This window comes from Myotis daubentonii, chromosome 2, assembly GCF_963259705.1.
Source record: "Myotis daubentonii chromosome 2, mMyoDau2.1, whole genome shotgun sequence".
Lineage (NCBI taxonomy): Eukaryota > Metazoa > Chordata > Mammalia > Chiroptera > Vespertilionidae > Myotis > Myotis daubentonii.
Genome location: NC_081841.1, coordinates 42,433,930 through 42,446,053, shown reverse-complemented (window position 1 = coordinate 42,446,053; position 12,124 = coordinate 42,433,930). Strand labels below are relative to the sequence as shown.

General features: G+C 41.8%; 1 protein-coding gene across 1 annotated transcript in view; it reads left to right on the top strand.

The window, feature by feature from the left end:
- The window catches only part of SLC2A13 (solute carrier family 2 member 13), a 293,193-nt gene that overhangs the window by 132,801 nt on the left and 148,268 nt on the right, over positions 1 to 12,124 (top strand). The window lies entirely within an intron of this gene.

Here is a 12,124-nt window from a genome sequence, read left to right as displayed (position 1 = left end):
GTGTTTGCATTCCACACCCTGTACAACAGCAACTTTGCAGAGTGCCTTCTCGTACTCTGGGATCCCTTGGGGATGTCGGAGAGCTGGTTTCGGCACGATCCCCACAGGTCAGGCCAAGGGACCTCACCTACCAGAGGGACCCCGCTCACTCTTCAGATGCCAGGAGGGTCCACGGGAGGTTGGCTCCAGGGCATCTCTGGCCTGTCTCGCCCAGTCCCGCCCTGCCAACCACTTTCTAATTAATTTCCTTTCAATGTGCACAAATCCGTGCACCAAGTACTAGTAAGTGATATATCATCAGTTCATCTTAAAATAAAATCATGATCCTGATGGAAATCACCATCATAGATCAAGACCTCTGAAAATTGTGCTCTGTCATAAGAGGTTACTGAATTTCTGAACCGACCTTCATAATACTTGAATAAACCCACACCATATCCTTTACAAAGCTGAGCTCTTCATTTATATATCACTGACATATAAGTAGAAATTTTGAAAACTTATTTTAGAAATCATATTTCTGTTTGTTGTTTTTTTTGGCAAGTTTAGATTACTTCATTCTAAGCCAAATTTATAAGTAGTTTTAAAAATATCATAAATTTACTCAGATGTATTAATCTCACTCCTACCTTTTCTAGTTATCTCATTTTGTTCTTTTCATTTTTTGCTGGAAATAACAAGATGTCTTTAACAGAAAAGCCTAAAGATGTATCTCCAATAAAAGTGATCAATTCCTTTGGAAATCTAATAGCTTTTAAAATTAAAACTAATGGGCCAGCTTGTTAATGTACAGCACTGAAAAGTTCTTTTTCAATATTGATTTATTTTAGGTATTGATCTCATGATGAGGGGGTGTTTAGTTAACCACTTTCAGCCATAAAATGTTTTAAGGAAAAGGAAATTAGAGGGTTGTTGTAGTAGTATCCTTCCGGAATAAGTGATGCTATGTTTGTGCCAGTTAACTTGTCTTCTAGTTATTTACTGGTAAGTTGTATTTGAGAAATAAAATTATTATATTTTGTCATTTGTGTCAAACAGTTTATTAGTGAGTGTTTTCTTATGGAAATTTGTAAACCAAGACAAGAAAACTAAGTGGCTTTTCTAATCAAGTTATTTTCCGATAACCCAAGCTTTGATTTATGCTTGCTCTGCATATCAATTTTTCTTCTAAGGTCTGCAGAACTTACTAACCCAAAGCAAGCTCAGCAGCCATTCAGAACTTTGATAGAAAGACCTTAACAGCCAGTGTATAAAGTAGCCCTAAGAAGAGAGCTTTCTTTTATTATACGTGCTATTAAATAGGGTAATTTTTAAAATATATTTTTATTGATTTCAGAGAAGAAGAGAGAGAGAGATAGAAACATCAATGATGAAAGAGAATCATTGATTGGCTGCTTCCTGCACGCCCCCTACTGGGGATTGAGCCTGCAACCTGGGAATGTGCCCTTGATAGGAATTGAACCTGGGACCCTCCAGTCCACAGTCCGACACTCTATCCACTGAGCTAAACCACCTAGGGCAGTGGTTGGCAAACTCATTAGTCAACAGAGCCAAATATTTTTTAAACTTAAACTATATAGGTAGGTATGTTGTTATTAACTTAATTAGGGTACTCCTAAGGCTTAGGAAGAGCCACACTCAAGGGGCCAAAGAGCCGCATGTGGCTTGCCAGCCTCAGTTTGCCCACCACAGACCTAGGGCAATATAGGTCTTTTTCTGTGTTTGTTTGTTTGTTTTAATCTTTATTGTTGAAAATATTACATATGTTCTCCCTTTCCCCCCATTGACCTCTTCTAGCCCACCCCTGCCCCTGCCCCAGGCCTTCACCACCCTATTGTCTGTGTCCATGGTAGAGGGTATTTTTGAATTACCACTGTGAACAAAATTGATTCTAGAACTCATCATCCAACCTGTGGTCTCCAAGTGTCTGTGCACCAACCCACCTGTTTTTAGCGAACAAACTCATTCATGCAGTTTCCTTGTACGCTCTGTTGTGTTAATGGCATGATGAAGACAGATTTAAACCTCACTTATTCTGATACATGTGAACAAATGGAGATTTTGTTATTGCCCTGTTTATTTTCAACAGCATTTACATTCTGACATAAGTGTTAATTATTTGATGAATTGAACCTTCATAAGCGAAAGATGAGAGTACTGGGAAATCCATAGTTTGAATGAATACTTCTCTTCTTTGAACCCAATGCTCTAATGCCTACTCCATTTCTGAGAACTCAGTACTAAGTTCTTTTTATAGAAAATTTTATTTCTTACTCTATATTTAATAACTGACACTGACATTATTTAACCTGTAGGAGACCATGATTTTTTATCCTTTATTTTATTTTTATTTTTTTGGTGGAGGTAATTAAAGATTGGGAGAAGTGAGGAGGGGGAAGATAACTACTTTGGGATTAGACAATATATTTTAATAGCCTCATATATTTGGCTCATTTTTATATTTAGTTCTTTGGTATTTTGGGGATAATTGAGATTTTTCTGAGAATCATGCTGACAGAAAACACAGCCTCTTTCCTTCAAGATGTATGTTTCAAGGTTCCAAAATATGTTTGCGGCAGTCATGCTCCTGGAAGCTGGCAGAACAATCATGACTTTGGATATTCTGCCCCAACTGAAGATCATGAGCCATTGCATTTGGCCTGATTTTTATCTTTTTGGTATCTTTATTCATGGTTAACTATCACAGATAAAGCCAAATATAGCAAGAAAGAACAGTAGAAAATACACAAATTATGGTTAGATTTTCATAATTATTCTCAATGGTGCTTATTTGTTGAATACCCAAATCTGAGAAAGGAACATGCTAAGAGAATATTATTCAAATATTTATATAAAATTCAAATATTCATATAAATACATGTGTTTTTAACCAAGTAAATTATTACTTTTTTAGAAACATAGTTCATATATCTTAAAATGTTCCAATCTGATAGATTTATAAGATGAATACTTAATTTCTAGGGAGTCTGTACATGATCTAAAATGAAGTCAGGTGAATGAGATAATTCTAATTTACCTGTGATTGTATGAATAGTTTAGCAGCATATATCATTGAATTTGATAGAACTTAGTACTAAGTGCCATTTACTTTATGAGCCTGTGGTATAGATCATACTGGTTTATCACTTAGTGATTGATAAGTAATCTGTGTAGGAATGTTCTATTAATTATAAAAGAAATAGAAATTATAAGTATAGCATCCATTCTTTATATTAATGAAGCTCTTTGAATTATTTTCTCAAATTTAAAAATGAAGACTGATTGTTTACAAGAAGGAGAACTCACAATTTGTTGATGATTTTCAATTTAAAACTTTCAAATTATATTTAGCTATGGAGAAATTCTCCTTGAGAGCTGCTAGATGAAATTGTAGCATCATTATTTGAGTTTTGGTGCTATACACTTCATAAGCATTACCTCCTTCTATCAAAACACAGCTCTGAAGTAGATGTTACCATATACGGAGGCCTGTGAGTCTCAGAGAAGGTCAGGAGCCTGCCCACGGTCAGACAGCTTCTCGTTGCTGAGCCGGATTCGAACCTGGGATTCCGATTTGGAGACTTGCTGTTTTCACTATTCACCATTGCTTATGGTTGTGTAGCCTCTAGCAGATGCAAGTCATAGATAGTCTTATATCTCAGTGTGTAATATCTATTGAAAAATTAGGTAGGTGAGAAATTTTTTATATTACTAAGAATGACAACTTGTTATGAAAATACTGTCAGAAAACCATCAGGTTTAGAGTATGTGGCCTTTTATTAAAAAACTCGAGGCCCAGTACACGAAAATTCATGCACTTGGTGGGGTCTCTCAGCTCATAATCTGGGACCCCTCGGGTAGGGTCCAGTCCCATCGCAGCATGGCTCCTGTTCCCTGGGCCTGTGGGCCGGGGCGGGGAAGGGGGAAGGGGGGGACCAAGAGGCCAGTCTGATCGCAGCATGGCTCTGGTTCCCCAGAGCTTGCGGGTTGGGAGAGGGACCCAGAGGCCAGTCCAATGGCAGCATGGCTCCATTCCCACAGCTCCCTTCCGCCACTGTATTGTGGGTGGCCGGGGCCCTCAGCTCCCTCCTGCCGCCATGCAGCAGGTTGCCGGGACCCAGGTCTGACGCCTGCCGCGGGTGGCCACCAGGACGCAGGACTGACTCCCGCCATGCCAGCTGGGACCCTAGCCTGGTGTTCAGTCGTCTGTCCTGAGGTTTAGGTCATGACGAACCCTGGCTCTTTATATATTAGGATTACTTTATTCAAGGACAGTCTAAATGTTAAGAATATGGTTGTTGAAGAAAATTTACTCATTTATTTTTAGAAAGGGGTGTCTCCCTTTCCTCAAGAAAGGTTTTTTTGAAGTAATAATTCTTAATTTCTCACCCTCAGCAATATACTACACTGCCATAGCGGCTAACAAGTTCAGAGATCTGTTGCGTAGAGGATGCATTTTAGGATTGCCTTTCAGTGGTTCTCAACCTTCCTAATGCCTCGACCCTTTAATACAGTTCCTCATGTTGTGACCCACCCATAAGATTTATTTTCATTGCTACTTCATATCTGTAATTTTGCTACTGTTATGAATCGTAATGTAAATATCTGATATGCCACATGTGTTTTCCGATGGTCGCGACCCACAGGTTGAGAACTGCTGGATGTAGATACCTTTGATAAAGGAAATATTTCAGAATTTAGAAACAGTTCTTAATAGTAACAAAACAAGGTTCTTGTAAACAGCATTTTAGGAGCATTAAGCCCTATCCTCATCTCTCCTTAGAAGCAGAAAAGAGTCTTTCCTTAGCAACCTGGAATAATAATGACTAGATTAACTCAGCCATTGCCCACAGGCCTTAATGTAGCATGATCGGCTCACAAGCACGCAGCTGTAGGCAGCCGGCCCAAGGCAACATCTTGGCAAATTGATCGCCTGAGAGGGATTTCAGGATGTATTGGCATAAATGCCAGACTGAAGGAATGATTGAACCACATGGGGCTGAATTTATCGATAGCAGCAGTCCATTCTTTCAAACAGCACATGTGCCAAGCACCAGTTTGCAATCACAAACACCATCTGCTGCAGATTGAAGAGGAAGACAGCATGGGTGTGTGCAGGATCTTAGTGTAGTTTATAATTAATCACAACTGTGTTTAACAACTTGCACTGCGTTCAGACTGCTTCAATCTTGAGTTATCAATCACCATTATTTGTTCTGGTGTTTCTTTCTGGCTCCTTCCTTCCTTTCTTCCTCATAGTCAGTAAACAAATATTTATTAAATTTCTTCTATTTGCATGACCCTAGGCTAAGTACAGTGGGAAGTAAAAAGATAAAACTTGAGCCATTTAACCCACAAGTTCAGTGTGGAGGTCAAATCCAGTGCAGAAGAGACATCAGCCACATAAACCTGCAAAACCAATTAGCCAGCAGTGAGAGCAGAAGAGAGGTATAAAGGTGACACTGTGATTCAGTTGACAGAGTAACTTCTTTGGAGAGCAGGGGTGACCTCATAGAATAGGAACATTATAAGAGACAGATGTAAAAATATGAGGCTTATTTTTATAAAACAGGTTAACCGAAGATTGTTGAAGCATTGCCTGTTAGTGGAGAAGTAGCATGAGATAAATCTTGAAAGGTAGTCCGGAGCAGGAGTGTGTCCCTATTGAAATAGGTGCTGATGGATCTATTATCAAAGGTTTTGAGCAGGAGAGTGAAGTAAGTGATCAGTGGTATGCTTTAGCAGATAGGTTGGCAGCAATGTGGAATGGCTGGGTTGGAGATGTGGAGACCATATATAATGCTTTGTTATTGAATATGCCATGTGTTAGTATTAGTCAGGATTCTCCAGAAAAACAGCCAATGGGAAAGAGGAAGGGGGAAGGAAAGGAGGGAGGGAGGCAGGGAGGCAAGGGGGGAGGGAGGGAGGGAGGGAGAGGGGAGAGAAAGAGATATTCATTCACCATGAGGAATGGGTGTGCACAATTATGGAGGCTGAGAAGATGGTATAATCTTGCCCTGTGCTAGCTAGAGACCTAGGAGAGCTGACAGTGTAAGCCTGGGCAGAAGCCCAACATCCCACTTGAAGCTGGCAGGCTGCGCGAACACTCTCCCTTCCTGCTCTTCTGTTCTGTTTGACCCTCAGTGGATTGGATAATGCCCACCTGTATTGGGGAGGGCCATCTGCTTTACTCAGCCTGCAGATTCACATGCTCATCTTTTCCAGAAACACCCTCACAGGCACACTCAAAGTCATGTTCAACCAGGTATTTGGGTACCCTGGGACCCAGTCGGGTTGGCACACAAAATTAACAATCACACATAGTGTATGCAAGGAAGTTTATCATCTCTAACCCTCATAATGGACAGTACTACTACTACTACATCCGCTGAACTGAAGAGGAGATAGAGGTTTAGAAAGGCTGACCATGCATAAAACCTCACAGCAGCTACGCCGTGGAGTTGGAGGTTCAACATTGGTCTGCGTAAGTGCTGCTGTTTGCGGCCATGCACTGTCCCTCCCAGGCGACGGATGTGAGCCCAGCTGGTCCAGTAGTGAGCTGGGGAGGCAGAGAGGGCGCAGGTGCAAAAACCAGAGGAATTTTCCTGACATTTTTATTAGAATTTTGCAACTTACTGGATATGGAAAGTAGGAAGAGGGAATGAAGAGCAAAGTGCCACCTTCTTTGATCTTGACCTAATATGAAATTAGGTAACAGTAGAGAGGAAGTTTGGGAAGAGAAGGCATGGCTTCTGTTTTATAGGTACACCTTTCTGGGTCCTGTCCTCTCCCTCAATCCCATAATACTTTGCATGTTCCTCTGTGCGAGCACATAAGCTGTTGAGTAGCTTCCTTTATTTCTGTGTGTGACTCCCTTCTCACACTTCACTATGAGCTCCTCCAGGGCATGGCCTCATCGTGTTTCTGTACCTGATGCAGAGCAGGTGCACTTGGTCAGAGAGGCTGGAGAGAACACTGGGAGGCCAAGGAGGAGGAAGGTTTGAAATGGATGTTGTGAGAATACTGGCATATTTGGGAGACAGAGATGAATGGAGGCTCCTCCAGCAGCATAGAGGGCCTGACTCACAGGCACTGCATTTCTCATGAACCAGGGTGGCCTGTTTGCCTAATTATTTGCAAACAATGCTCAACGCCTTGGATGTGGGAAGGGAGAAAGGAGTAAGGTGAAGTGTATGTTTTGAAATAGATAACTAAAAGCCAGGATGAATAGAGTATGTTTGTTCCTGGAGCTTGAAAGTGCTTCAGTGTTGTGGTTTGTTTGTCATACTGAGTAACAAAAATTATTCTTTTATGCTTAGAAAAAATCAGCTTATTTAAGTGTATATGTAAAATTTCTTGATGTTCATGTAATGACCAAGACGTTAGCTCATGCCCTAGCTCTACATGCTTATTAGTTTGTGATTTGGGCAAGTAATCCCTCTGTGCTTCCTTTCCTCATTAACACCACCTGCGCTGCCTAGGTTGTGAGACTCCTGTGATGATGAAAAATGGGTCATGAGGCACGAAGAGCTATTGGAATATTAGAAAATCTACTGAGATTTGAGCAGATGCCTCATACTCTTGGTGTCTGAATGTTATGGACTGAATATTTGCGTCTCTCCCAAATTGATACATTGAAGCTCTAATCCCCAGTGTAATGGTATTTGGAGGTGGGGCCTTTGGGAGGTAATTAGTTTAGATGAGGCCATCAGTGTGGAACTCTCATGATGGGATTAGTGCCCTTAAAGGGAGAAAACAGCTCTGCATATCTCTCTCTATCTCTCTCTCTCTCTCTCTCTCTCTCTCTCTCCCTCCCTTCCTCCCTCCCTCCCTCCCTCCCTCTCCCCCCCCCTTCTGTCTTTCCCCTGTGGTTCCTCTATTCTCCCCCTCTCTCCCTCTCCTGCACCCTTCCACTCTCTCCCTATTCCTATCCCCATGTGAGCGCACAGTGAGAGGATGGCCATCTACAAGCCAGGAAAAGAGCCCTGACCAGGAACCAAATCTGCCAGCATCTTGGTTATGGACTTCCAGCCTCCAGAACTGTTTTACATAAATATATGTCTCCTGTTTAAGCCACCCAGTTTATGGTATTTTTTATAGTAGCCCAAGCGGACTGAGATATTCGGTGATTAATAAAATAATCAAAATTAAATGACTGTGCAAAACATGTGCTGGTTAGTGCTAGATATCAGGAAGTCAAGTTTTCTTGGCAGTGGGAGCAGGTGGGAAGGGAGACATCCTTCAAATCCTCATTGATCTTTTGCACACCTGTCTCCCTGAAGGGCATGAGAATGGCCCGCTCTGGCTGCCTTCCGGAGAGGACCAGGGTTGGATCCTTGCTGTGCTTTCTTATTGCCCAGTCATAGGGCCTCAGATTGGGTGCAGGGAGAGTCATATTTGAAGCTGAGCAGTGATTATCTTGCTCTCAGGAAGGGCACTGCTTTCTCCACGGAGGCACCTTAACTTATAACAGAGAACAAGACTGTCAGTGGGGAGACTGTCAGCAGTGGGTAAGCAAAATCCTTAACTAAATCACATCTGCGAAGTTCTTTTTGCCATCTAAGGTAACATTAACAAGTTCCAGGGATTAAGATGTGCAGGTATTCAACCTTCCACAGTCTGGCTCAAAGTTTCCCCATTTTATCGATGTTGTCAAAGAACCAATTTTTGGTGTCATTGCTGTTTTCTCAGTTGTCTTATTACCTGTTTCAATGATTTTCACTCTGATCTTTATTATTATTTTTATCTGATCCTTATTTTTTGTTCCATCTGTCCTTCTTTTTCTGGTTTTGTAAGGTGGAAACCAAAGCCATTGCTATTAAATTTCCTCTGTTCTACTTTAGCTTCATTTTACAAATTTTCATATGCATCATTTTCATATTCTTTCAGTTCAGAATACTTTCTGATTTTCCATTATTTCATTGATTCATGGAAAGGTATTATTTTCAGAATTGGGGAGAATATTTCAGTTGTCTTTCAGTTATTGATTTCTGTATTAATTTTAGTATGGTCAGAGAACATTCCTTTGTATGACTTGAATCCTTTTTTAAAAAAAAATATATATTTTTATTGATTTCAGAGAGAAAGGGAGAAGGAGAGAGAGGTAGAAACATTGATGTGAGAGAATCATTGATCAGTTGCCCCCTGAATGCCCCCTACTGGAAATACAGCCCACAAGCCAGGCATCTGCCCTGGACCTGAATCTAACCTGGGACCCTTCAGTCTGTAAGCTGATGCTTTGTCCACTGAGCCAAACTGGTTAGGGCGACTTGAGCCCTTTTAAATTAATTGAGACTGGTTTTAGACCTCAAAATATAATCTGTCTTGGTAAATGTTTCAAGAGATTCACCATCCATTTACTCTTGGAAAGAATGTGTATTCTGTTCTTGGTCAGTAGAATGTTGTTTATCAGTTAGGTCAAGTTCGTTGAGAGTGTTGTTGAGGTCTTCTGTATCTTTGCTGATTTTCAGCCTACTTTTTCCATCAGTTATTGCGAAAGGGATGATGGGATATCTGAGTATAATTGTGGGTTTTTATATTTACCCTTGCAGTTGTGTCATACATTTTATTTCATACATTTTGAAGCTCTGATTAGGTGTATAGACACTTAGGGTTGTTATGTCCTCATGTTGAATTAGTCCCCTTGTTGTTACAGATTGTACTTTTCTGTCTTTCCGGATGGCTGGTGATTTTTTATTGTATTCCAGATACTGTAAATTTTTATCTCACCGTTGAACTTTGTTCTGGGACACTACTCTTTGTTACTTGAAAGCAGTTGGGTCTTGCTTTTAAGCTGTTTTAGATGGTATTCACACTGTGTTTAAGACTAAATTTATAGTATTACTGAAGTAAAACCTCTTGAATACTCTTTCTTATGGTCTAGGTTTTCACTCTGGTTGGAAGGAACAGGTCCTGTTCCCAGACCTGTGTGAATTCCCGAGACTGATTTCTTTAATCTTTTTCTTTGGCACTTTTCCTGCCTTGGTAGTTTCCTCACATAAATCCACTCCTCAGTACTCAACTGCGTACTTGGAGGGGCTGTAGATCGCTATGGTCCTCTCCCATGACTCTCTCTTTGGCACTCTGCCCTGTGAACTGGAGCCCCCGTGGCACCCCTGGATTCTGAGCTGCATCTTTTCAGTTCATAGAAACAACCAAGATCTGCCTGATTCCCCTCCCTTTGTTGCAGCCTGGACATTTTTTTAAGGCATTAAGCTGGGATGGTTTTAGGTTTCATCTCATTTGTTTTCTGAATCTTAGGAGTCACTATCCTTTGTTCCTTTATCATGAGAAATATTGTTTCATTCATTTTTTGCATGGTGTGTTAGTTGTTTCATGTTGGAGGTAACTGGTAACTGTTACTCTATTTTGACTGGAAGTGGAAATCAAAAGCTAGGATCATATACAAAATACGTCCTGGTGCATTTTTAATCATACCGGTAGAGGCTTCTGTAAGCTCAGTCCTTCAGAGACACCTGTCCCCAGGAACAGCTGCACTTGTGGGACTGTCCTTGTCATCTATGCCACCAGAGCCCCTGCCACAGCTGGACAACCACTGTGAAAGTTACTTAGTGAGAGGTGTTCAGATTGAAGAAACAGACGGACCCATTTTGGGTTCTCACATCTGTTGTTTAATTATGTTACTAGGGGCCCAGTGCACAAATTTGTGCACCTTGAAAGGAACTGTGGGCCTTGAGGCTGCGATGAGCACAGGGGCAGGTCTTGGCCCATCCTCTATGTCCCCGCCCAGCCCCTCCCGCCACAGCCCCCAGTTCCCTATCTGCCAGCAGCCCCGTTTTCACTGCCACTACTCCCATGTGCTGACACCACCAGCAGTGAATACAAGTGGGGCCGGTGTCAGCAGCAGGTGCAAGCGGGTCCAGTGCCGTCAGCAGGTGCGAGCAGCAGCTGCTGCCCTGATTGCCCCTCAGGAGCTGGGGGAGGTGGAAAAGCCCTCAGGGGCAACCGGGGCCAGCAGCTGCTGCTTGCACCCGCTGATGGCGCTGAGCAATTGGGACTGGCGCCAGGTGCTAGCAGCGGGTGCGAGCAGGGCTGTTGCCAACAGCAGGTGCAAGAGGCTGCCAGCCTCGATTGCCCCTCAGGAGCAGGGGGAGGTGGAGAAGCCCTGAGGGGAGATCGGGGCGCTCACACCACCTGATAGCTCCAAGCAATCAGGGCCAGCGCCAGGCACCAGCAGTGAGTGCAAGTGGGGCTGGCGCTGGCAGCAGGTGCGTGTGCCGGGCAGGACCGTGGCACATGGGAGCAAAGAATTTTCAGTAACCACCAGAGGCTCACCCCGATGACAGCGACCGGCACCCCGCCTTGGTCTGGCGCCCCCGCTCACCTGCTCTACCTTCCTGCCGCAGCTGTCGCCCACCATGTTCCACACTCGGCCACCTGCTGCCAACCCCCGCCAAGTCCCACGCACACCCCCTGACGGTCAGTGCACATCATAGCAACCAGCTGTTTGGTTGTTCAGTTGCTCTACTGTTCAGTCTATTTGCATATTAGCCTTTTATTATATAAGATATTCTGAGTCTTGCATTTCCAATCTACTTTGGTTATTTAGAGGTTTTAGTTTTTATTATGTGGGAAATTCTGCGTTTCAGAGAAACAAATTTTTTTAAATTAAGTATGAAATATTTGTGTACACAAAGTGCTCTTAATGAAAAATGAAAAAATGTAGTAAGTACAGTGTGACATTTTAAATTTTCACTTATGAACATTGGACCAATTAATACATTTGATTTTTTTTCTTCTGCCTCATAGCTTCTGTGACATAAAGGTTAATAATAGTTTTCATTTGTTAAGTTTTATTGCCTAATAAAGCTAGGTTTATGATTTTACTGAAAGGAAATTTTTAAATTTTATGTATAATCAGATGTGGAACTGCTATGACCAAATTCATCCTTTAAAAAAAAAACTAATAAAGAGCTACCATTGTTTATTTTAACAAGAAATTCAAAGCAAGAGAAATTTCAAGGCAAGATTATCAAAAACTGGAAAATAAATGTGACATTTATATAATAGTTTATCTTTTGATATTTTGGCAAGTCAGATTTTAAGCCTAATTTGCCATAATTTTATCATAATATTTTGCCCTACAAAATCAGTGTTACCTAGT